Raw genomic sequence first — 23,678 nt, forward strand, 5'->3', positions numbered from 1 at the left:
GTTTACAGTTCTCACCACTAAGAAATACATTTTTGTCGCTGTCACTATAGCAAGAATGTGTGTATGGTAATTTCCATTCAGATTTTACATATCCTTTACCCAATTGTTCATACTGGCCAGCAGGTATGTACTCAAGGCACTTTTTAAATCGGAAAGTTGTTATCGGAATGGTGATAATTCCGTGTATTATCCATTCAATGACAGGACTCTCTGACATTGTCAATGGTAATCTCTCGAGTTTTTCGATGCTCAGGATTGTATAGTCTGCTCCTTTCTGTGCCAAACTGATCTGTTTATCAGTAAGGTTAAAACTGGAAAATAATGACGTTGTGTTGATTAAACGCCAAGGCACATAGCCTGAACGAAGATTTTGCAGCGTCCAGCCTAATTCTATAATAGAACGTAATTGCGACTGGCCATGTTGTAACATTAGCAAGTCTCTGCCTATCACATCAAAGGCAGAGGATACAATATTGTCCAACGAATATATTCTGGAAGACAGAGTCATTAACCCATTGTCTACTACAGAAAGTGATTTCTCAAAATTAATACGATCAATTTCTCGTATTTTTTCAGCAGTTTCAATTTGCTTTACTTTCCAAGCCTCGTTGTAAGCAGCATAGATACTGGTCACTATGAAACGCTTTTGACGCTGTTTGCGTGGTCCAAGAATGAAATCGCGCAAATCAGCACCATCTTTTAGTAAAGACAAGTGTTGTTTAATTTCAGCCAGTGTGGATGAAGTTAGACATTCAAGGCAGAGTTTCCCTACACTGTATGTTGTTATAATCCCTGGATGTTGTCTCTGGGAGTATCTCGAGTCTAATCTGGTCATTTTTAACCCCTGTGTTTTATTCAGGAATCTATCTTGACAGCTGTTTGTGTCAGTAGGCCAGATTAACCACTTTTTCCAATCAGGATGTGTTCTGTTAAAATGTAAAATTTGTGACACGTCTAACTCAATATCTGTGGTTGTATTCTCAGGTATTGGCTTTGGTATAGACGGTGTTTTAAGGTCTTTGATCCTTGCTAGGCCAAGACAAGATGTTTGGTGTATTGTGTCATTTAAAAACAACATTTGTTCTGGTATCATGCAGGTTCTAAATAGTGCTTCAATGCCTTGCACCTGCCAATCTTTTGTACCCCAAATTGTTTTCGTTTCAATATTATTTTTCCAATAATCAAAACCAAATGTCATCATTTTGTCATAAAATGCTTCTGAATATATCAATTTAGAATTTGTCAGCATTGTTTTCATTCCTGTCTTATCTAACAGTTTGTAATAAAACGTTTCTGCATCACTGGTGTTAAACCCTGAGAAGTATTTGAATTTCTCAAAAAATGCTTTAGAACTGCTTTTAGGTGGTGTTGCACAATGTTCCCATTGATTATACATAAAAACATTTCTAGGCTGTGCAGATTTATGCAAGTAGTGATCACCATAGTGTGTGTAACAGAATAACTGCTCATAGCTAGATGAACCTTGTAAATAATCATGATCTGTGAATCTAGCTGACCTTACTAAATCAGACATCATGTCATTAATACTGTTAAAGTCCCAATCATCAGAGAATGTACTAGGTTTTACAAAGTCACTTAAGGAAACCTTCAGTTGATGAGGATACTTCAGAATTTCGACCGGACCATAGATCTCATAGTCTGTTTTCTCCCATACTACCCCACCAGGTATTGGAATTGCTGTGACATTTACTGTTGACAGTTCTCTTTTCTTCACGTGGGATGATCTGTGTGGTTTCAGGACTAGGTTGATGTTCTGACTTGCTGTGTCCATTCAATTGTAATAAATTTTCCTAAAATTAAAACTAAAATTAGGCATAGTAGGAGTATGAATACCCCTGAAATAATCCAATGCTCAATCAACGGTGAATCCAGATATAATTCTTTGATTTGTTGAAGGAGTCCTGTTGTATTTTCTTTAGAATACTTTTTTGTTTCTGGCATCACTTCGGGGTCGTTTTGATCTTCAGAGAAGTTGTCGAAGTTGATGAAATAACCAGAGGCAGTTCTGTCAATTGATGGGATTGTTCTTTCAATCTGTCTCTCGGTAGCATTTTCTGATGCCACATTAGTGTAGACTGGTGTTGTTTCTTGACGAACTGTTTCAATCTGTGTCTCAAGAGGCACGAGTTCCATGGCATTATTGCATAGTCCTTCATTGTGCACTGCAGGCTGATCGAATGTGATTAGTCTTTCAGTTTGAACCTCTTGGATTGTTGCAAGTTTGGGTATTCTGTTGTTTCTTGGGAGTCCACTGGGCCTACTGTTGATTATAGGCCACATGCTTGTGGTTTTACCAAGTCGATGGACACGACTCTGTTCTCCTTTTTACCAGCAAGGGGCGGTAGCACAACTGATCTTGTTCCGGTGACTGCCAAGACAGGTACTGCTTTTCTGTAAGAAGGCCCAAATTCCTTCTTAACCGCGATCTTTTCTCTGACTAGATCCCCAATCTTTGGAATCCAGACAGGCCTTGCTGGGGCTGTTGCTGGTGGTGCCTCGTCAGTGGTACTTGGCTGTTGCTTTAACGTGAGTCTTTTGTAGTTCTTTGTGTAAAAGAGCTACCTGTTTCCAGAGCATTTTATGCTTTATTGTGGCACCTGTGTCATCTTTGTAGTCGTTTTCGATCCAACTCTGCAGTTTGTTATTGTAAGAGTTGACGCAAAAATGAGAATCGCACACGATAAGTGTCGGGAATTCACGTTCTGCATTTTCGAGCCCCATCTTTATACATCTGATTTCAGTTCTTTGAACCGAACAGTACTTTACTGATTCAGTTCTTGTTACTTTCGGTGTAATTTTACCGCACAGCCAACGACATTTAATAATCGCACATGCTGCATCGTAGGATTTTCTCTCTACGTTGAAATGCTGTACAAAGCTATCTGTATAGATTATACATGCGTATTGTGGGAGAGGCAGAATTTCGATTGGCAGAGGATATTCTTCTTCATATTCTAAATCATTCAGTTCTTCGAATTGCGGGGCGAAATAGTATTTCACATCTTCCGCTCCTAGAGAATCTATGCACTGTATCCATTTCGGATCCAGTGACACTGTAGGCAGGTTTACTGGGCTGAATAGCGTTTCGAAGGCGGATTCCACTGTAAGGATATTAATCCGTTTGCCGTGTGCTAGTTCTCGTTCATTTGCTAATGCGATTTGCACTGCATTCACAGTTCTTTCTGTGTGACTGAATGTTTTTTCTGCTTGTGTGTACAAGTGAGATTTAATTGAAATTGGTACCTTTTCTCCCTCATTAGAGGTCAGGTACGTGAATCCGCATCTTCCTGGGATGACTCGGATTACAAGATCGATCGTGTTGTCACGTGTATCTAATTTTGTTTTTGCTAACATGTCTGTTTGCAGTGATCTCAAAATTTCTGTGTGTTTTTGAGTCCAATTGATTTGTTTATAATCAGGTTTAATTAGTTCGTAGAGAGGTTTAACCCTCTCTGCGTAATTTAGAATGTAAGTTCTTCCGAAATTCAGAAAACCTAGAATGGATTGTAAATTCTTCAGCGTTTTTGGAGCTTGGAGTACAGCGCACTTCTCTAAGAAGTTGTCCGCTAGGCTTTTCCCTTCACTTGATAATTCGTACCCTAAAAATAGTACTGTCAGATGGGCAATTCGAGACTTTTTAAAGTTGAATTTGTAACCCTCTGCTGCGAACCCAAGTATAATGGTGTTCACTCTTTTCAAGTGAGTATCCAAGTCGTCGTCTGTGAGATAAATATCATCTACGTAAGATAATGCCTCATCATCATATATTTGTAGTAACTCTGTTACCCTAGCTGAGAATAGTCCTGGGCTGTTCTTGAACCCCTGTGGGAGTCGACAGAATTTTTCTGCGACCCAAATGCGGAGAAAGCGGTCAAATATCTGCTTTCTGGTGCAATGTTTTGACAAAAGAAGCCATTAGATATGTCTAATGTCGTTTTATATTTCTTCCTAACTATGTTATTCATTAGGGCTGCACTATGCGAGTTTTGTACTGCAAAAGTTTTACAACATGTATTAAGATGTCTGTAGTCCAAAACTAGACGATATGAATTGTCTGGCTTGGAGACAGGAAACAAAGGATTGTTCATTTGATAGGTGCATGTTTCAATCACCCCCTGGTATTCAAGTTGATCTAAGATCTCCCTGACTTGTTTTTTAGCTTCTTGCTTTATGGGATACTGCCGTTGGGCAGTTGGTTCACTTTTTAATTGGATTTTGTGAGGAGGAGCATCCTCATCCCATCCTACATGATTTTTATATAATGCCGGAGCCTGGGCTACTGCCCATTTCCTTGCATATGTATATTTTTTGTGAGTCGGAATGTGATTGGAGAAGGCAGGCATAATCACTTCTTCGCCACGAGGGCACTCCCTGACAAACTCTGGGGGCCAATCTTTTTCAGCTAACAGAATATCATAGCCTTTTGAGAGCTTATCCCAAAATAGACCCTTAATTTTCCTAGTCTTATCACCCTCTATACGCAATGTTATTTCGTATATTTTATGGGGCTCGCTAAGTCTGGCGTCGGCAGTTTCAACCTGAATGTATTCATTCGTGTCCACTGTCTCGAGATGACTCATCAAGATCTTGCGCACTATACTGATTTCTGCTGCACTGTCCAACATTGTCAATGCCCACTCCCCGTTTTTCAACTGTGTCCTCAGTATTCTCGGCATGGTCGATTACTCTAATACTGGCTACCTTCTTTTTCTGAAATTGAGATTTCTTATTTTGAGCAGGTTCCTTGTCTTTGGACTTGGTGTGCTCTCCAGGGTCTGACCGTCCTCTTCTTTCCGAATTCTGTGGAAGAGATCGAGAGGGACGTGTATCAATACTTTGATATCTATCAGGTTTTTTCAGATTATCCCTATTTCTAAGGTTATATCTTTTCTCAGAGGGCTCCCTCTGGGGAGACTGGCGTTCTCGAGTCGGAGTTCTTTCCCTCCGTCGAGGAGACCTTCCTCTGGACTGGAAAACTTTTTCCTTGGGAGTGGATTGTTTATTTCCATCCCAGCTCTTTTTAGGAGTGTTTAAATTATTTTTAATAAATAATTTTTCAGGATTTTTCGAGCAATTGGGGCTTTACTGGTTTCCCACCCAAGCTGTCTCTACCTAATTCTTCATAGCACTTTTCTATGATTTTTGCAAGCTCAACAGGATCTTTTATATCTGTTTCCCTCAACTTCTGGCGAATTGCCACAGATGCTGCTTCTCCTTTTATGTTGGCTAATAATATAGCCGAGACCTGCTTGAAGTCTTTCAGTAATTTCATACCTAGATTTAAAGCGGGCTCTGGACCGAATTCATTTTGAATCTGTTTTAGCACTTCTGGTATTACCGCCATAGACGGAACACCGTGTGTTTTTGTGTAAATGGAAGCAAAGACTGTACCCCAAGTGTCACATTCCTCCACGTGTGGTGCGATTCCCATAGGAAGGCAGATGGTCAAGATTCTGTGTTTCTCTATAGGGGTAGTATCAGGAAATACTGCCTCTATTTGAGTGATTGTCTGTGCTAACCAGAAAGGAATTTGTTCCCGTTTTACGGGTGTTTTACCAAGACATGACTGTATGTTCTGTGGTGTAATTTTATTTGTGTTCCCCTGATGAGGGGTCAGCTGTGGTACATTAACAGCTGGCTGGACTGTTGCAGTCCGCATTACATATTGGACTAATTGCCTATGTATTTTAATTAGTGTTTTGAGCTGTACTAACAGCTCCTCTCTTGACATTTTTACAATGTCAGGATGTGGTGTGTAGCTGGCTAGAACCGGCCACGTGGCTCCTGGTCTACCTAGTGGACCGAGCCTGGTTATGTGATCATTGTGTTTTAGGGCGCCATTAAACCAGAGCAAGTGCTCTTGAAATTTAAGTGGAATTTCAATCTCCTCGAAAGGAGCGTACTCTTCCGGAGGTTTCTCTATTTTGTAATAGTGAAACTCTTTTGTTATAGCGTTTACCGCTGGAAAGTTTATCCATGAATAGAATACCTCTGTCTGCCGATACTCGTGAGCCTCTATCACGAAAATTACTGTACCACCTTGTGGTGTCAGTCCGTTCTCTATAAGTTTTAAAGTTATAGATCTTCTTAAGTGGACCGGGATGATTATAGCATCCGGGTCTGTGTGTTCGGGACCTTGCTGAGTCGCATCTGCTGCGGCCCCAGTGGTTCCGTTATTTTCTGGCATTGTTAAAATGCAAGGTTTGCAGAGTAGGTCTCCAAGGAGACAAAGATTAGGTGCACAATATTTTGGAACACTGTATCCTTCAACGTTGAATAAACCAGAGCTTTACATAGGAATCTCTTCTTACTGAGTTCGGGCGGATTTTAACCTTTCACCCACTCCAGACGTCTATTGGAGTATTTACGGGAGAAAGGGGTCTGTGTGAAATATGCACGACTGAGTTACTCTAACGTCTTGCGTTAGTTTATCGCCTTACCAAACGTTGGGCGCCATGTAGTGTAGTTCCTAGTTTCCCACTAGGCCCTGCGCATTGGAATAACATAAACAGTAGTATCGACGTGGAACTGCAGATATTCCAGGCCTCCACTGACTATGCTAAACTTAATTGGGTTGTGTTACCAACTAGCTCAGAGGTCACTGGAAACTTTCTTCTCTGCATGTGAAGTGATCAGTTTCCCTGGCACAGACAAGAAGGGATTCAGCTTTCCAACAACCGTGCAACATGACAACTTTGCTCCTCAGATCAAGAGTCAATCTCTAGGGTCGTGTGAAACAATAGACATGTATTTCACTCAGTCAGTCTAGTGCAGTTTACTTTCACGAGATGTAGAGAATAGAGAGACGGGCGTTTGTCAATAAAGGGTTAACATTTATTGAACAGTCTTTCTTCTCGTACAAGAGAAATGTATTGCCACAATTGCAAGACTTGTTATTATAAAAAGTACGTACAGTAAGATAAGTATTGCGAAATAGAACTGTAAAAGCATTGATATGGTTTCTTAGCCATACAATGGTTTAAAAGTAATAAAACATATATACAGTCATATATACATTAGGCTAACCTACTCAACTGGTGCTTCTAACTAAGCCTACCCCAGTGTGCCTGACCTAAGCCTAACACGTGGAAGGGGAGTAAGTACGTAGCTTTAAGTTAAGTTGGTTTTGCCAAGGTTTGTTTCAAGAATTCTCGTCTAAGGGTTTAGTCAACACCATACCTCTGAATAGAATGATGGAGGATTGGTATCTCCTTCAGGGGTCACTCTCGATATCCCAGTCACCCGCAAGGGTAGACCGGAAACGCCGGAGCTGGATTTCTCTGCACGAGAAAGGCAGCGGCTCTCTTCAGCGCGTCGAGGAAGGAGGGGGGGCAGCGTCCGCGGGCAGCTGGAATCTGCTGGATGTCTTCGCAGAGGGACGGCTGTTCAGCTCCTAAGCGTACTGTACCATTGTTCGCGCTTTAGCAGCGATAATGGTATCAGTAGCTTCACCACCACAGGGACAGCAGGCTGCAGCGACAGAGTGCTAGCTTCACCAACACGGGGTCTTGCAGGCAGCTAGTATCAGCAACAGTAGCTCATTGCTTAACGCAACGTTGGTAATATTTATACCTGACAGGTGCCGGGTTTGACGCAAGTTTGCTGGACATAAGACGTCAATTAAAGATGTCACTAGGAAGTGATAGTTATCAGTTGCTCATTAGAGTTCCATTACTAATCAAAACAAAGCAAGCGGGGATTTCCAGGTTTGCTGAGTTTTTATCTTGTTGAAGAACTCGGAGTGTTAATCTAGGAATATCAGATAGTGACTTCTGCTCTGTCATTGCACTAATTGGTCGCAAAGGAAGTGGCAGAGAGTTATTCTGGAATGTGGCTCTGTTCGTGTGAGGCCAGAGATGACATTTCTGAAAATCGCACTTGAACGGTTATGCCAATATAGGGAATAAATGGATTTATAGCCGAATAGGGGCATAAGGTCGCAGTATCGATCAGGAACCTAGATAAACACATAACACACACACTAAAACATACTACCATAATCACTAATCTATCTTCAAATATACTCATATTACTAGACGACAAAATCTATTTCAAACAACATTTAACTACAATAAAACAAACTATAATACATATACTTAATAATATATCTCAAACATCACAGTTCATCAATAATTTTTAAAGGTTAAAAATAAACCTAAAACATAATAACCTCACAAATTTATAACTCACCGTTCAAATTGATTGGTAGAATTTAAAATATCACAAACTCATAAAAGATTTTCTTATGCACAAAATGTAAATGTAAAATGTAGGTGTATTTGTAAAGCGCACTGTGACTCCAAGGAGTATCCTGGCACTGAAGACCGCTGGGGAACCCGTCATGGTTTTCCCTGTGAGATGGTCCCTTTCTGGGTATCTCCAAGGTGAAACCAGGCATCCCCAGCGTCTGTGGGGAGCCTTTGTAGAGATGAGGCAAGCTTAATGCCCAGAGTTGCCGAGTGTGTTCCCTGGTTAGAGTAGGCACCGAGGCGAGAATTATCAAGTCCGTTTTGACCCTGGTCCACGACCCTGCCACGTCGGGAATTGAACCCTGGTCCCGGGCCATTCTCTGCTTACGGGTCTGCGGCCTCTAACCAGTGAGCCACACCTCTCCAATCAATGTAACACATCACTCTCAGCAGGGTAAACCCAGTAATAAGGAACATTCCCTCTCTTTCTCCATACAAATACATTCAAGTACAAATCACATTGTTTCCTACATTATTTCAAATTATAAAACACATTCCCTCTCTTTCTCCGCACAAATACATTCAAGTAACAAATCACATTGTTTCCTACATTATTTCAAATTATAAAACGCATTTCTATTGGTTAGACTTATTAACCCTTACCAACTGACTTCTAAAAGTGCCCAAACTGGTTCTGGAATTTTTTGGAGTCGCAATTCCACCATGCACCAACGCGATGAAGCCGCAAAACCATACGGGACTTCAACATATATTACAAATAAAAATACCACTATTTTTTAACAAAACACCACTCTGAAACATAGTACTGATTTGGGAAATTATACTTTAACCCCTTCGGTGCTCATGACGAGCTCAGCTCCCATACAATGTGTGGTTTGGGTTTGTATGGGGTATTTTCTTCTGGCAGCCATCTTCTTCTCCCCCCCTCCTCTTCCTCTTCCTCCTCCTCCTGTTCTTGACCACCAATATAATTTGGAGCTGGTCCTCTTGGTGGTTGTGGTGGTGGTGGTGGGGCAGATGCACCAGCTGATGCTACTACTGAAGCCATTATTTGGAGCAAAAAAGTAGAGAGAGCAACAAACAGGTCTTCCTCAGTCAAAGGACAAAGTCAGAATAAGGAAAAAAGGTGGGGTCTTTCATCATTTAGAAAAAAAAACTGTCCTGAACCAATGAGAAGTGTTATTTTCAGGTCACAAGACCAGGGGCTTCATCATTATGAAACTAAAACTGTTATGAACCAATGAAAAGTGTTATTTTCTGCTCACATGACCCGACGCGCTTACGCTACGCGCCCGGGGCGTGCCCGTGGGCGCGCCCCGGGTCGCGCAGCGTAAGCGCGTCGGAAGTTTACGTTGTGCGATCGTATTCGCTCGAGTACTTCCAGGTGCGCTTACGCCGTGCGTATCACGCGGTCGCGGCTACGCGATACGTCACGATCATGTTTTCGTTTGCGATATTGGCGCTCACGGGACGCTCCCCGGAGCGCGCCCCGGGGCGCTTTTCAGAAATACGCTTTTCGGGGCGCTCCCCGGGGCGCGCTCCGGGAGCGCTCCCCAAAAAAAAAAAAAAAAAAAAATGGGATAATTGTAGGGACAGGTAGCCCTATTCTGAAGTGGTTTGTAAAAAAATTAACTTTAGAAAAATATGTATTGTGCTACATTGGGCTTAATATATGTTAGAGCCAAAATGTAGCCCAAATGTAGCCCAAAGTAGCCCAATGTAGCCCAAAGATGGCCACCAGAGACCAAAAATTGTAAATGTAGCCCAAATTTCAACTAGATGTAGCCCAACTGTAGCCCAATGACAGAATGTACCAGAGTGTTAAAAAGAACAACTAGAGTGCTAACAGTCTTATTTATAAAGTGAAACTTATAGTTAGGAATTAGCATTAAAAAAACCTATGAAATTCACTGAAAAAAACATAGGTTTCACACCAGTTATAGTTAGGAATTAGCATTTAAAAAACCTATGAAATTCACTGAAAAAACCATAGGTTTCACACCGGTTATAGTTAGGAATTAGCATTTAAAAAACCTATTAAATTCACTGAAAAAACCATAGGTTTCACACCAGTTATAGTTAGCTGGAAATTTTACTGATATAAAACCATTGAAATTCCCACGTTATAGTTAGTCGGACTCACTATAACTTGCGCGTGCAATGCACTGCTGATGACATCACATATTACATCACTCATGACATGGTCAGTGACATCACTCATGACATCACTGATGACACCATCCAGTGAATATGTGTCTTTCTGAAAAATAAATATTAGTGAGTTATGTTTAAATATTTAAATACATATATTAGTGTTTCACTTTGTGTATAAGTGGCTACATGTGTTGATAAGTAGCTACATGCGTATGTATATGGGTTATTTGATATTTTTATTAGTATCAGTATGAGTGTCTATATGGTTTGGTGGGGGTATTACTTAGCACATAGATGCATGAGTGACTGACTCTTTGTTTGTATGTGTTTTGAAGACAGCATATGTACAGGACTGTATGGGTGGATGAGTGTCTATATGTGTTTGTTAGTGAGTGAATGACTGTCTCACTAGTGTCTTTATCAGTAACTACATATGTTTTAATCTAGTATATATGAATATTAATGTATATAAGTGAGTATATGTGAGAGTAAGAGATTGTAAGATTTCCTGTTTAAATAAGTATGTGTTTCTATAAGTGATTGTTTAAGAGAATAAATATGTGTAATTTTCAATAGAAGGAAGGTGGAAGTGTGTGCATAACTCTATATTCAAATAAATGGTTGTTCAATAGTTTATTTGCACGTGTGAATATGTGTGTGAGTAACTTTTGGATGAATGTCGGTGTGTAACAGGATGTATAGGTGTATCTCTTCATATGATGAGTGAGTATATGTATGAGTGACTATATAGAACTGTTGGTGAATGAGTGGATGTGTATATAGATAGTGGAAGTACAGAATTGCTTGTTGTAACTGATATAGGTATGTCCATTTTTTAAAAATTTCAGTTTCTATTTTTGAATATGTGTCTCAAGGGTTACTTTACACTGAGAGGAGGTCTGTCACTGTGTCACAAGGATGGTGTCATCAGTGATGTCATGGGTGATGTCACTGACCATGTCATGAGTGATGTAATATGTGATGTCATCAGCAGTGCATTGCACGCGCAAGTTATAGTGAGTCTGACTAACTATAACGTGGGAATTTCAATGGTTTTATATCAGTAAAATTTCCAGCTAACTATAACTGGTGTGAAACCTATGGTTTTTTCAGTGAATTTAATAGGTTTTTTAAATGCTAATTCCTAACTATAACCGGTGTGAAACCTATGGTTTTTTCAGTGAATATATATATATATATATATATATATATATATTCACTGAAAAAACCATAGGTTATAGACCATATATAGTTAGGGATTAGCATTTAAAAAACCTTATTTTATTTGCACAAAACCATTGAAATTCCATATATAGTTAGTTGCACTAACTATATATCGCGGACCCGCAATCCACTGCTAATGATGTCACATATTACATCATTCATGACATGGTCAGTGACATCACTGATGACATCACTGATGACATCTCAAATGACATCACTGATGACATCACTGATGACATCTCAAATGACATCACTGATGACATCACTGACATCTCATTTGACATTACTGATTACATCACTGATGATATCATTTATATGATAATACATCTTCAGACTCTAATATAACCTTTGATACACTCAGTGTAAACAGGCACTCACAGACTGTCACACATCCATGGAGTTACTCACACACCTATTCAGTCATGCAAAGAATCAATCACATCTCCATTTCCTTAACTATACAGTTATACACACCTTACTTATTCAAACATATACTAACACATATTTACTCTCTTATACAATCCTTGATACAAGTTCACAATGATTCATACAGCCACTCTCACATTCACTGACTCTTATGTTCAGTTATTTATATATGTCAACTCTCACATGGAGTGTGTTTTACATATGTACTTACTTTGACATGTAGAACTGAGATATCCATTCACTCACCAATATACTCATGCACACAGTCAACTGTCCATACAGCTGTTTCTACATGCACTTTTGAACCCATACACCTAGGGAATCAACCGCTCACACATCTATGCACAGAGTTATACACCTCCCAGCCACCCACACACACACTCAGTCTCCCATACAAATACTTGGGCAACCATTCAATAACCCATATAGTTACTGATATAGCTACTGATTTAAACATGCAGCAGTTTACAGAAGAACATAAATATTGATTGCCAAATTAAGACACTTTAATCACTAACCCATGCACTCAGTGAGACACATTTAATCATTCTCTCATACAGTCAGTCATGCACCTACTAAATCCTTCATCCAGACACTTATACATCTACTCATTCTTCAATATGTAAGACATATTTTAACTTTACAGAAACATACAGTCACTGGGTGTTGTCATCAGTGATGTCATCAGTGATGTCATTTGAGATGTCATCAGTGATGTCATCAGTGATGTCACTGACCATGTCATGAATGATGTAATATGTGACATCATTAGCAGTGGATTGCGGGTCCGCGATATATAGTTAGTGCAACTAACTATATATGGAATTTCAATGGTTTTGTGCAAATAAAATAAGGTTTTTTAAATGCTAATCCCTAACTATATATGGTCTATAACCTATGGTTTTTTCAGTGAATTTTCAAGGTTTTGTAAATGCAAATTCCTAACTATATATGGTCTATAACCTATGGTTTTTTCTGTGAATTTCATTGGTTTTTTAAAAGCTAATATCTATAGCTGTAAAATATATTCTTTATTAAGTGACGTATCACGTAGCCCGTGAGACGCCTCATGATGCATCGCATAACCGTGACGTATCGTCTCTGCAGCGCAAACCAAACCCAAAACGTAAGCGCGCCAGAACACGCTTAAAGATATATATATATTTTTTTAACCTTAATTAGACAAAATCCACACGTGCACATATCACAAACGTTCAAAAAACACAATATGTCGAACTCCCGTTACGCTGCCGGTTAGCTGCCCGGTTAACGTACCAGGAAGCACCTTTACCGCGAAAAATCGCAAATTTTTTTTTTTCACCCCCCAGGGAACTTTAATAGCCCCCTCATCAATCCTAGGGGTTCAGGAGGGGTCTGCCTTACCCCTTTCATTCATTTACACCTTTTTTTTTTCCACCTCTTGTCTCTCGATCCCACAGAGAGACAAGATGGCGGCCGCTCCGGACTGTTTACAATATTGACAGCCAATCAGCTACTCCTCAGACTCCCGTTACACTGCCGGTTAGCTTCCCGGTTAGCTGCCCGGTTAGCTGCCCGGTTCGCGTACCAAGACGCGTCTCTACGGCGAAAAAATCGGAATTTTTTTTTTTTTTTTTTGGGTTACACTGCCGGTTAGCTTCCCGGTTAGCTGCCCGGTTAGCTGCCCGGTTCGCGAACCAAGACGCGTCTCTACGGCGAAAAAATCGTAATTTATTAATTTTTTGTTTTTTGGGTTACACTGACGGTTAGCTTCCCGGTTAGCTGCCCGGTTAGCTGCCCGGTTCGCGAACCAAGACGCGTCTCTACGGCGAAAAAATCGGATTTTTTTTTTTTTTTTTTGGGCCCGGCGTGGCTCTATAATATCCCCCTCATCAATCCTAGGGGGTCAGAAGGGGTCTACCTTGCCCCCTTTCCTTCATTTCCCCCTTTGTTTTGGCCTCCTCTTGTCTCTCGATCCTACCGAGAGACAAGATGGCGGCCGCTCCGGACTGTTTAGAATGTTGACAGACACCGGAGAGCCAATCAGCTTCGCTTCGCAAAGTTCCGATACGCGAAAAGTTCGCGAACCGGAGCGCTGCCCGGAGCGCTGTTACAGATATATATCTTGTTTTAAACGTTAATTTCTCAAAATCCACTGAAGCACATATATTGAGACCTAGCAAAGGCACATCGGGCTAACAGTCCCTACAATTTTGCCAAGTTTCGTGCAAATCCATTCAGCCGTTCGAGCTAAAAGTGAGTCCAACCGCCCTATGGAAAACTCAATGCAAAAAACGCGTTTTGGGACCCCCCTTTTTTCTCAGCCCCCCCTTGACGAAACCCCACCAAATTTTCGGGGGCTGCTCAGAAACAAAATGTGCCATTTTCCTGAAAATTTCAGCCGATTCCGTCCACAAACGCCAAAGTTATTAGGCATAGAATTTTCAAAAGTTCCATAGAGAAAAAATCCTAACTATATATACCTACTGGCTATCGCCAGTAGGTAATATATATATATATATATATATATATATATATATATATATATATATATATATATATATATATTACCTACTGGCGGTCGCCAGTAGGTATATATAGTTAGGATTTTTTCTCTATGGGACTTTTGAAAATTCTATGTCTAATAACTTTGGCGTTTGTGGACGGAATCGGCTGAAATTTTCAGGAAAATGGCACATTTTGATTCTGAGCAGCCCCTGAAAATTTGGGGGGGTTTCGTCAAGGGGGGGCCGAGAAAAAAGGGGGGTCCCAAAACGCGTTTTTTGCATTGAGTTTTCCATAGGGCGGTTGGACTCACTTTTAGCTCGAACGGCTGAATGGATTTGCACGAAACTTGGCAAAATTGTAGGGACTGTTAGCCCGATGTGCCTTTGCTAGGTCTCAATATATGTGCTCCAGTAGTTTTTGAGAAATTAACGTTCAAACCAAGATATATATCTGTAACAGCGCTCGGGGCAGCGATCCGGTCCGCTTACTTTTCGCTTATCGGAACTTTGCGCGCAGAAAGCTGATTGGCTCTCCGGTGTCTGTCAACATTCTAAACAGTCCGGAGCGGACGCCATCTTGTCTCTCGGTAGGATCGAGAGAGAAGAAGAGGTGAAAAACGAAAGGGGAATTTAATGAAAGGGGGCAAGGTATCCCCCTCTTGACCCCCTAGGAATGTTGTTGGGGTTATTAAAGGGTCCCGTGGGGAAAATAAAAAAAAAAATGATTTTTCACGGTAGAAGCGCTTCACGGGCCGCGAACTGGGCCGCAAACTGGTAGCGAAACGGGAATTCGCCATTTTGTGCTTCGTTAATTAAATTACTAGGTATAAGGGGGTGCGGGAGACGTATCCTAATCCCCTTACTAGTTATAAGTGGGTGCGGGAGACGTATCCTAATCCCCTATGTTTCCTGAGGGTGGCTGAGGAGGCTGATATATGTTGATACATCTCTTCCAGCGGCTGTGCGTGAGCTTTTTTTTTTTTTTTGCTGCGTGACAGTCCGGAGCGGCCGCCATCTTGTCTCTCGGTAGGATCGAGAGAGAAGAAAAGGTGAAAAACTAAGGGGGAATTTAATGAAAGGGGGCAAGGTATCCCCCTCTTCACCCCCTAGGAATGTTGTTGGGGTTATTAAAGGGTCCCGTGGGGAACATAAAAAAAAAAATGATTTTTCACGGTAGAAGCGCTTCACGGGCCGCGAACTGGGCCGCAAACTGGTAGAAAAACGGGAATTCGCCATTTTGTGCTTCGTTAATTAAATTACTAGGTATAAGGGGGTGCAGGAGACGTATCCTAATCCCCTATGTTTCCTGAGGGTGGCTGAGGAGGCTGATATATGTTGATACATCTCTTCCAGCGGCTGCGCCATCTTGCCTTTTTTTCGAATGGCACAATTTTGTCGTGCACGGCAGCCATTTTAGATGCCAGGCTGGTCCCAGGATATCACCTAACCCTGCGGATGTAGTTTATGGCCCCAGCTGTAGAGAATTCAGACATGCCAATCCTCCTGATTTAGGCGTGTGACTACTGATTTCAGTGCTAGTCTCCCGCCTCCCGATTTCTGCAAGCAAAAACCCGGGGGCATATTACGAACAACTAGCGATAATTTTTGTCTCTAACTTGTTTAGAGACAAAAATTATCGCCGCACATCGGCGATTTTTATCGCAGACAAACCTTGCTATTATCGCAGAAAAGTCAGCGATATTCATGTATTATTGACCTAATGCTCTTAGCCATGTTATCCACCTCCCATTGGATAACATGGCTAAGAACTGCTCAGGGCAGGTGTTAGATTTTGGAGATATTCGCGCTTAGCGCGAATATCTCCAAAAGTTGGTAATAGAAGGTAGCGATGTTAGGGACTGTTTCCAGTCGCTAACATCTTGGCACGCCACTTTGCATGTCATTAGTGATAAATATCACTGACATGCAAAGCGGGGCCCAAGATGGTCGCTATCTCCTTTTAGCTGTCACTAACTGGTGTTAGCGACAGCTTGGTAATAGGGAGATAATTTTATCTCCGCTTTCATGGCTTTTAAAGCCAAAAAAGCGGAGATAAACCCCCTTGATAATATGCCCCACGATTCCTTGGGGGTTTCAGCCGACAGGGCTTGCTATTGTGTTACATGGTAATTTTTCCATGAAACGTCAGAGGGTCGATGCAGGGGTTCTAGAAGAGGTGATAAACCATTTAAGCCTCATGAACAAGCGCATGGTCTTTTAAAGATTTGTGAAGTACTCGGGGCGGCGGTGTGTGTGTGCCCTCTTTCAGGAGCGGGCGGGGGGGCACTGCCAGCAACTTGCCAGGTCAGGTAGTGTTCAACACGTGCATCACCCTTTCTCTGCCTGCTATTGCGCTCCATGCTTCGGAAAGGTAAGAAAAAGAACGTGCATTTGAGTTTGAAATGTCCGATCCTGCAGCAGCACACTTCCAAAGCCCACACATGACAATAACCCGATTCAAGGCCCCATTCACCCGTTTTTCAAAAAATAGATAACACTCCAACAAATTAAGGTTATAAAACTTTATTAACTTTTAACGATAATGAACAGAACAAAAACTAAAAACATTTAAACATTTCTTAACACAAAAAGCAACAATGGTTAGAAGCTGTCTTTTGTGCGAATAGTCCCAAGGCAGCACAACGTGCAGAGTTCTGGACGGCACCCAGGTGATGTCGCCTGGGTGCCGCACTGGTTTAGGGATCCTACAATGCTGCTCCGAAAATTGGCGTGGGGCGTCCCGGGTGGGGCGGGGGGAGGCCTCGTCAGTAGCGGTCTGTTGTGCGAATAGTCCCAAGGCAGCACAACGTGCAGAGTTCTGGACGGCACCCAGGTGATGTCGCCTGGGTGCCGCACTGGTTTAGGGATCCTACAATGCAGCACAGAAAAACAGCGTGGGGCGTCCCGGGTGGTGCGGGGGGAGGCCTCGTCAGTAGCGGTCTGTGTCCAGTGTCACATGGCTGACACAACATGTACGACAGGCACCCAGGTGATGTCCAGTAAACTGCCGCACTGGTTTTGGTATCCTACAATGCTGCTCCGAAAATTGGCGTGCGGCGGCCCGGGGGGGGGGGGGGAGGCGGCGTGAACGGGCCTCCCCAGGTGGCGGCCATCTAGCTGAGTTGCGCTCGCTCTTGCGGCCACAGCGTCTCGCTCACCATGTTGTGGAGTTGCTCCCACTCTTGCAGTGCAGCGATAGGCGGCTGCCACATGGCTGTCAAAATGGCGGACGGCTCCTCGGTTTTGGGCCTGGTCCACTGAAATGGCCCTGGGACACCTTGGAACTCGGACGCTTGCCTGCTAGGGCTTGGGCTCCATTCTCGAAAAGCGTCCCCTCAGCCGTGAAGATTGTATAAAAGTCTTGGGGGCCCCCGACTCCTGCAGTCTTCCGGTGGAGAGCGGCTGCCATGATTGCTCGCGGAATGACCACGACGGAGCCACGAGATGGTGGTGCTCTCATGCTGACGCCAGCTTCAGTCTGAATGATCCAGAAACAAGGTGGGGCTTTCATCGTTTGGGAAAAAAAATGTTCTAAACCAATGAAAAGTGTTATTTTTAGGTCATATGACCAAGCCTTCCATCTTTAGGAAACCAAAAGTAAAATGAACCAATGAAAAGTTTTATAAACAAGTCACATGACCTGTTCTGCGGCATAGGGCTACAAAAAGCGTAGAAAATCCGTTGGCACGTGAGGCGGCGTCAGTAGCGGACCGATGTGCGAATAGGCCGAAGGCAGCACAACGCGTCGAGATCCGGATGGCACCGAGGTGGTGTCCAGCAAATTGCCGCACTGGTGTGGCCATCCTACAATGCTGCGCCGAAAGACGGCGTGTCCAGCTGAGTTGCGGTCACTGTCAGTAGCGGACTGATGTGCGAATAGGCCGAAGGCAGCACAACGCGTCGAGATCCGGATGGCACCGAGGTGGTGTCCAGCAAATTGCCGCACTGGTGTGGCCATCCTACAATGCTGCGCCGAAAGACGGCGTGTCCAGCTGAGTTGCGGTCACTGTTGCGGTACAGTGACTCGAACGCGCCGAGATCCGGATGGCACCGAGGTGGTGTCCAGCAAATTGCCGCACTGGTGTGGCCATCCTACAATGCTGCGCCGAAAGACGGCGTGTCCAGCTGAGTTGCGGTCACTGTTGCGGTACAGTGACTCGAACGCGCCGAGATCCGGATGGCACCGAGGTGGTGTCCAGCAAATTGCCGCACTGGTGTGGCCATCCTACAATGCTGCGCCGAAAGACGGCGTGTCCAGCTGAATTGCGGTCACTGTTGCGGTACAGTGACTCGAACGCGCCGAGATCCGGATGGCACCGAGGTGGTGTCTAGCAAATTGCCGCACTGGTGTGGCCATCCTACAATGCTGCGCCGAAAGACGGCGTGTCCAGCTGAGTTGCGGTCACTGTTGCGGTGCAGTGAGTCGAACGCGCCGAGATCTGGATGGCCAAGTTTCAAGTTTCATCTGGCAGTTTTTCTCCATCCCTCCTGGATCAAAGAAGGTGAATGCTATGCTGTCCTATGGCAACATGAGCATCAACCTGATGAATACGGCATTCGAAAATCATAAATGCCCTAATGCACCCAAGAAGTAATTTTTTTTTTGCTCCAGTTGAGCCGTTTTCAATGCCTGTTTTTTGTTGTTTCCCCTCCATCAAGAACAAAACAAAAATACAAGGCGCTAAGATCCGAATGGCAAGTCCTGGATGTTGAGTGCCTCAGTTGAGAGTTCTGAGCAGTGCTTGTAAGACTATCTGAAGTTTATTATAAGAATCAGAGTAAGTTGAAGATTGTCTGAAGCTTATTTGCACCTGCTGCAGCTTCACTAGGTCCGGCGGAACTTTTTTCCTTTTCCTTTCTGCTTCTTTTCCTACAATGCGTTTCATCTGAAGACACGACCAGGTCCCTGAATGTGTGCAGGGGGACGCTATTGATTGAATGAAAATGGCGGCTTGACACAAAGCTGACTCAAGCGTTACTGTTGGTGCTATACAGACAAAAATTGGTTTTCAGTTTGTACATTCTTCAGGTTTTTTTTTTCCATCCAAGTCTGATTGAGAGTTTGTAGAAAAATGGCTTCAGATTTTCCACATACTACTCTTCAACATTCTTCCTAAATGTAAGAATGTGAAACTCACTAGGAGAACGGCTGTTTCTGTTTCCTTTCAAAATGCTGCCACCAATATTTTCTGAATGGAAGACACCATCTTGTAGCATAAAGGGCCGAAAGGGGTTCTGGTCTGGCCGATGGTTGGTGGAGACATTTTGACTATATCTTGGACCTGCCCGGCCTCGCCCAAAATGTCGCCGGTATAAATGGGACTCGTAACTCTTTGCCCGCAAATGTATATCTAGAAAATGTTATTGTAAGTGGCCCTGTCGTATTTTAATTACAAAATGTACGTCCACCGATTCCGCAACTGTTAGACACCTTTGTTCTTGTCACCTAATGGCCCGCTCGTTACGTTCTTCTACAGTGTAAATGTCTCCTCATCATATACGATTTCAGTTTGCTCCGTGGCCGGCCCACGTGGTTGTAGGCCCGTATTTGTATACTGACATTTTTACAATAAAGGTTTTTAAAACAAAACACGGTAGTAGTATTTTCATTTGTAAAGTTTTTACTTTTAGTGACTGTTTTCGAATCAGTAAAAGGCAAGTGAAATAAAGCAGTCCAATTACATGACGGATAAAAGGTATAATATGTAGGAACGCAGTAAAGATAAATGGTCAAGGGCAGTTGTGTTTTCCACTCCTGCAACATAAAGTGATCGATAAGAATCTGATAATCAGGCGTATCGGCGACTAAGACAGCAGGCCGAATCTCTTTTACTCAACGGCTCCGTCATGGAAGGAAGAAACGCCCTTTTTCTCGAAAAAGGAATATATTTTACTTGCAAGACAGTTGTAAATTTTCCGGGAAAGTACATTAGCCTGGAATATTATAACATATGTTTGAAAAAAAAATATTGTTCGAAAATAATAAAAAGCGTAATTTTTAGGTCATATGACCAAGCTTTTCATCATTAAATTAACAAAAGTAAAATGAACCAATGAAAAGTTTTATTAACAAGTCACATGACCTGTTATGCTTACGTTACGCGCTGCGCGCCGCGCCTCGGATCACTTCCGGGTGCGCTAACGCGGCGTGTCATAAAACGCATTACGCGACAACGTAGGTCAAGAATATAGTCAAAATGTCTCCACCAACCAGCGTTCAGAACACAACCCCTTTCAGCAGTCCAAAAAGTTCTGTTAAATGACAACAGAGGGGACAGGCAACAAGAACCATCAGTCAAAGAGGGGAGGGCAAGTTCTTCTCTTCCGGGTCATGTTGGGGCGCTACCGGAACTGATCGAATTTGTAGTCTACAGTGTTTCTGGATGTTTCAGACTAAAGCTGGCGTCAGCATGAGACCACTACCATCTCGTAGCTCCGTCGTGGCCATTCCACGAGCAATCATGGCAGCCGCTCCCCACCAGAAGCCTGCGGGAGTCGGAGGCCCCCAAGACTTTTGTAGAATCTTCACGGCTGAGGGGACGCTTTTCGAGAATGGGACCCAAGCCCTAGCAGACAAGCGTCCGAGTTCCAAGGTGTCCCAGGGCCATTTTAGTGGACCAGGCCCAAAACCGAAGAGCCGGCCGCCATTTTGAGAGTCCTGTGGCAGCCGCCTATCGCTGCACCGCAAGAGCGGGCGCATCTCAACTACATGGTGAGCGAGACGCTGTAGTCGCAAGAGCGGGCGGTAAACAGCTGAATGGCGGAAGAGGCACAGTGTAGCAAAAGCGGGCGGAATGGCAACTAAAACGATAAAGGGGCGCCCCACTACAGCTTGTCTTCAGGTCAAACGGATTGTGGGACAAGGTCCAGAATTGAAGAGTCATCAAAAGGCAAAAAGTTCCGCCGGACCCCGGGAGCCGGCCGCCTATGTCGGGGGCGATCTCAGGCTACACCAGTGCTATAAGACTTGGGGAGGGTGTCGGAGCCAAGCGTCTTCTCCGAGTCCATGGCCATCACACCGCCCCTCAGGGGCCTCCGTCAAGCTGTTTAGGAAGGTAACATATCACATTGTTTTCTAATGCAGTCAGGTCCACAAACGACACTCACTTACTTTGAGAATAGTGAAGCTGCAGTAGGTGGAAATAAGCTTCAGACAGTGTTACAAGCACTGCTCAGAACTCTTAACTATGGCACCCAACATCCAGAACTTATGCTATTTGAGAATGGTAGTGACATCGAAGCATCTCAGGGACCAAAACCATTAACGTACTTTCACGTATGAAAATCTTACTTGGGGAGGGGGCAGGAGCGAAGCGCCCCCTCCCAGTCAGCGCCACCACACCGTATGTTGAAAATCTGAAGCCATCGTTCTACAAAGTCAACCAAACTTGGATTGAAAAATCTAGAAAAATGTACAAACTGAAAACCAGTTTTGGTCTGCATAGCATCAGTAACAACGCTTGAGTCAGCTTTGTGTCAAGCCGCCATTTTGATTCAACAAAGCACAGGCATTGAAAAAGGCTGAAATTCAGAACTCTAAACTATGGCACCCAACATCCAGGAGCTTGCTATCTGGATCTTGGAGCCTTGTGCTGTTTTCGATCTATTCACACATCGGTCCACTACTGACATCATCTTATAAACCAACGTTATGTAAATAGTTTTTTATTAAAATGTTTTACCCTGTTTCTTTGCTGGTGTGTTGTCTATATTTTTAATATTTGCATAGGGTTTGTCGTTATTTTGTGCGGGATGGGTGATGGAGCCGAGCTGTCTTGCAGCCCTCATGGTGTGGAGCTCAGTTCATCTCACTATTTTCGTATTTCTCAAGAAGGGTTGTTCCTAATATTTCTATTTTAGCGAGGTCAAAAAGAGATCCAATTAGTGGCCTACTGATTTTGCTCGATTACTTTTATTTTTTTACACGATTTTTCACTATCTGCAAAGACTAAACAGAGTATTGCGACTTTGTGCTTGTTTGTAAATAGAGAATGATCCAAAGAGAACCAATTCTAAAACAGTAAATGCTTGGACAACAATCAATCAAATGGAGAGACAAGGAGGCACGACGGATTACAACGGGGGTAAAGGCCTGCGTTAACTACCCTTCAGTATCTGCAAAGAGAGAGTACTACTAAGGCAAAAGAGGGGAGGGGGGGGGGGTTGCAGCGTTCAAAGCACATCAGCGTGCATAAATACGAAAATGTTTTTATCTATCACGTACTTGACATTTTAAAGCTTTTCATATTTGCTATTAAAAAACCAATGAAATTCACAGAAAAAACCATAGGTTATAGTGGATATATAGTTAGGAATTTGCATTTACAAAACCTTGAAAATTCAATGAAAAAACCATAGGTTATAGGCCATATATAGTTAGGAATTAGCATTTACAAAACCTTATTTTACTCGCATAAAACCATTGAAATTCCATATATAGTTAGAAGCGCTAACTATATATCGCGCACCCGCAATCCACTGCTGATGATGTCACATATTACATCATTCATGACATGGTCAGTGACATCACTGATGACATCACTGATGACATCTCAAATGACATCACTGATGACAACTCAAATGACATCACTGATGACATCTCAAATGACATCACTGATGACATCACTGATGACAACTCAAATGACATCACTGATGACATCTCATTTGTCATCACTGATCACATCACTTATGTGATAATACAATGAACCTCTTCAGACTCTAATATAACCTTACATACACTCAGTATAAACAGACACTCACAGACTGTCACTCATCCATGGAGTTACTCACACACCTACTCAGTCATGCAAAGAATCAATCACACCTCCATTTCCTCAACTATAAAGTTATACACATCTTACTTATTCAAACATATAATAACACATATTTATTCTCTTATATAATCCCTGATACAAGCTCACAGTGATCGATACAGCCACTCACACATTCACTGGCTCTTATGTTCAGTTATTTATATCTGTCAACTCTCACATGTATTGTGTTTTACATACGTACTTACTTGCTCATGTAGCAATGAGAAATCCATTCACTCACCAACACACCCATGCATAGTCAACCGCCCATATAGCTGTTTCCACATGCACTCTTGAACTCATACTCCTAGTGAATCAACTGCTTACACATCTATGCACAGAGT

Source organism: Lissotriton vulgaris, chromosome 3_1 (assembly GCF_964263255.1).
Source record: "Lissotriton vulgaris chromosome 3_1, aLisVul1.2, whole genome shotgun sequence".
Lineage (NCBI taxonomy): Eukaryota > Metazoa > Chordata > Amphibia > Caudata > Salamandridae > Lissotriton > Lissotriton vulgaris.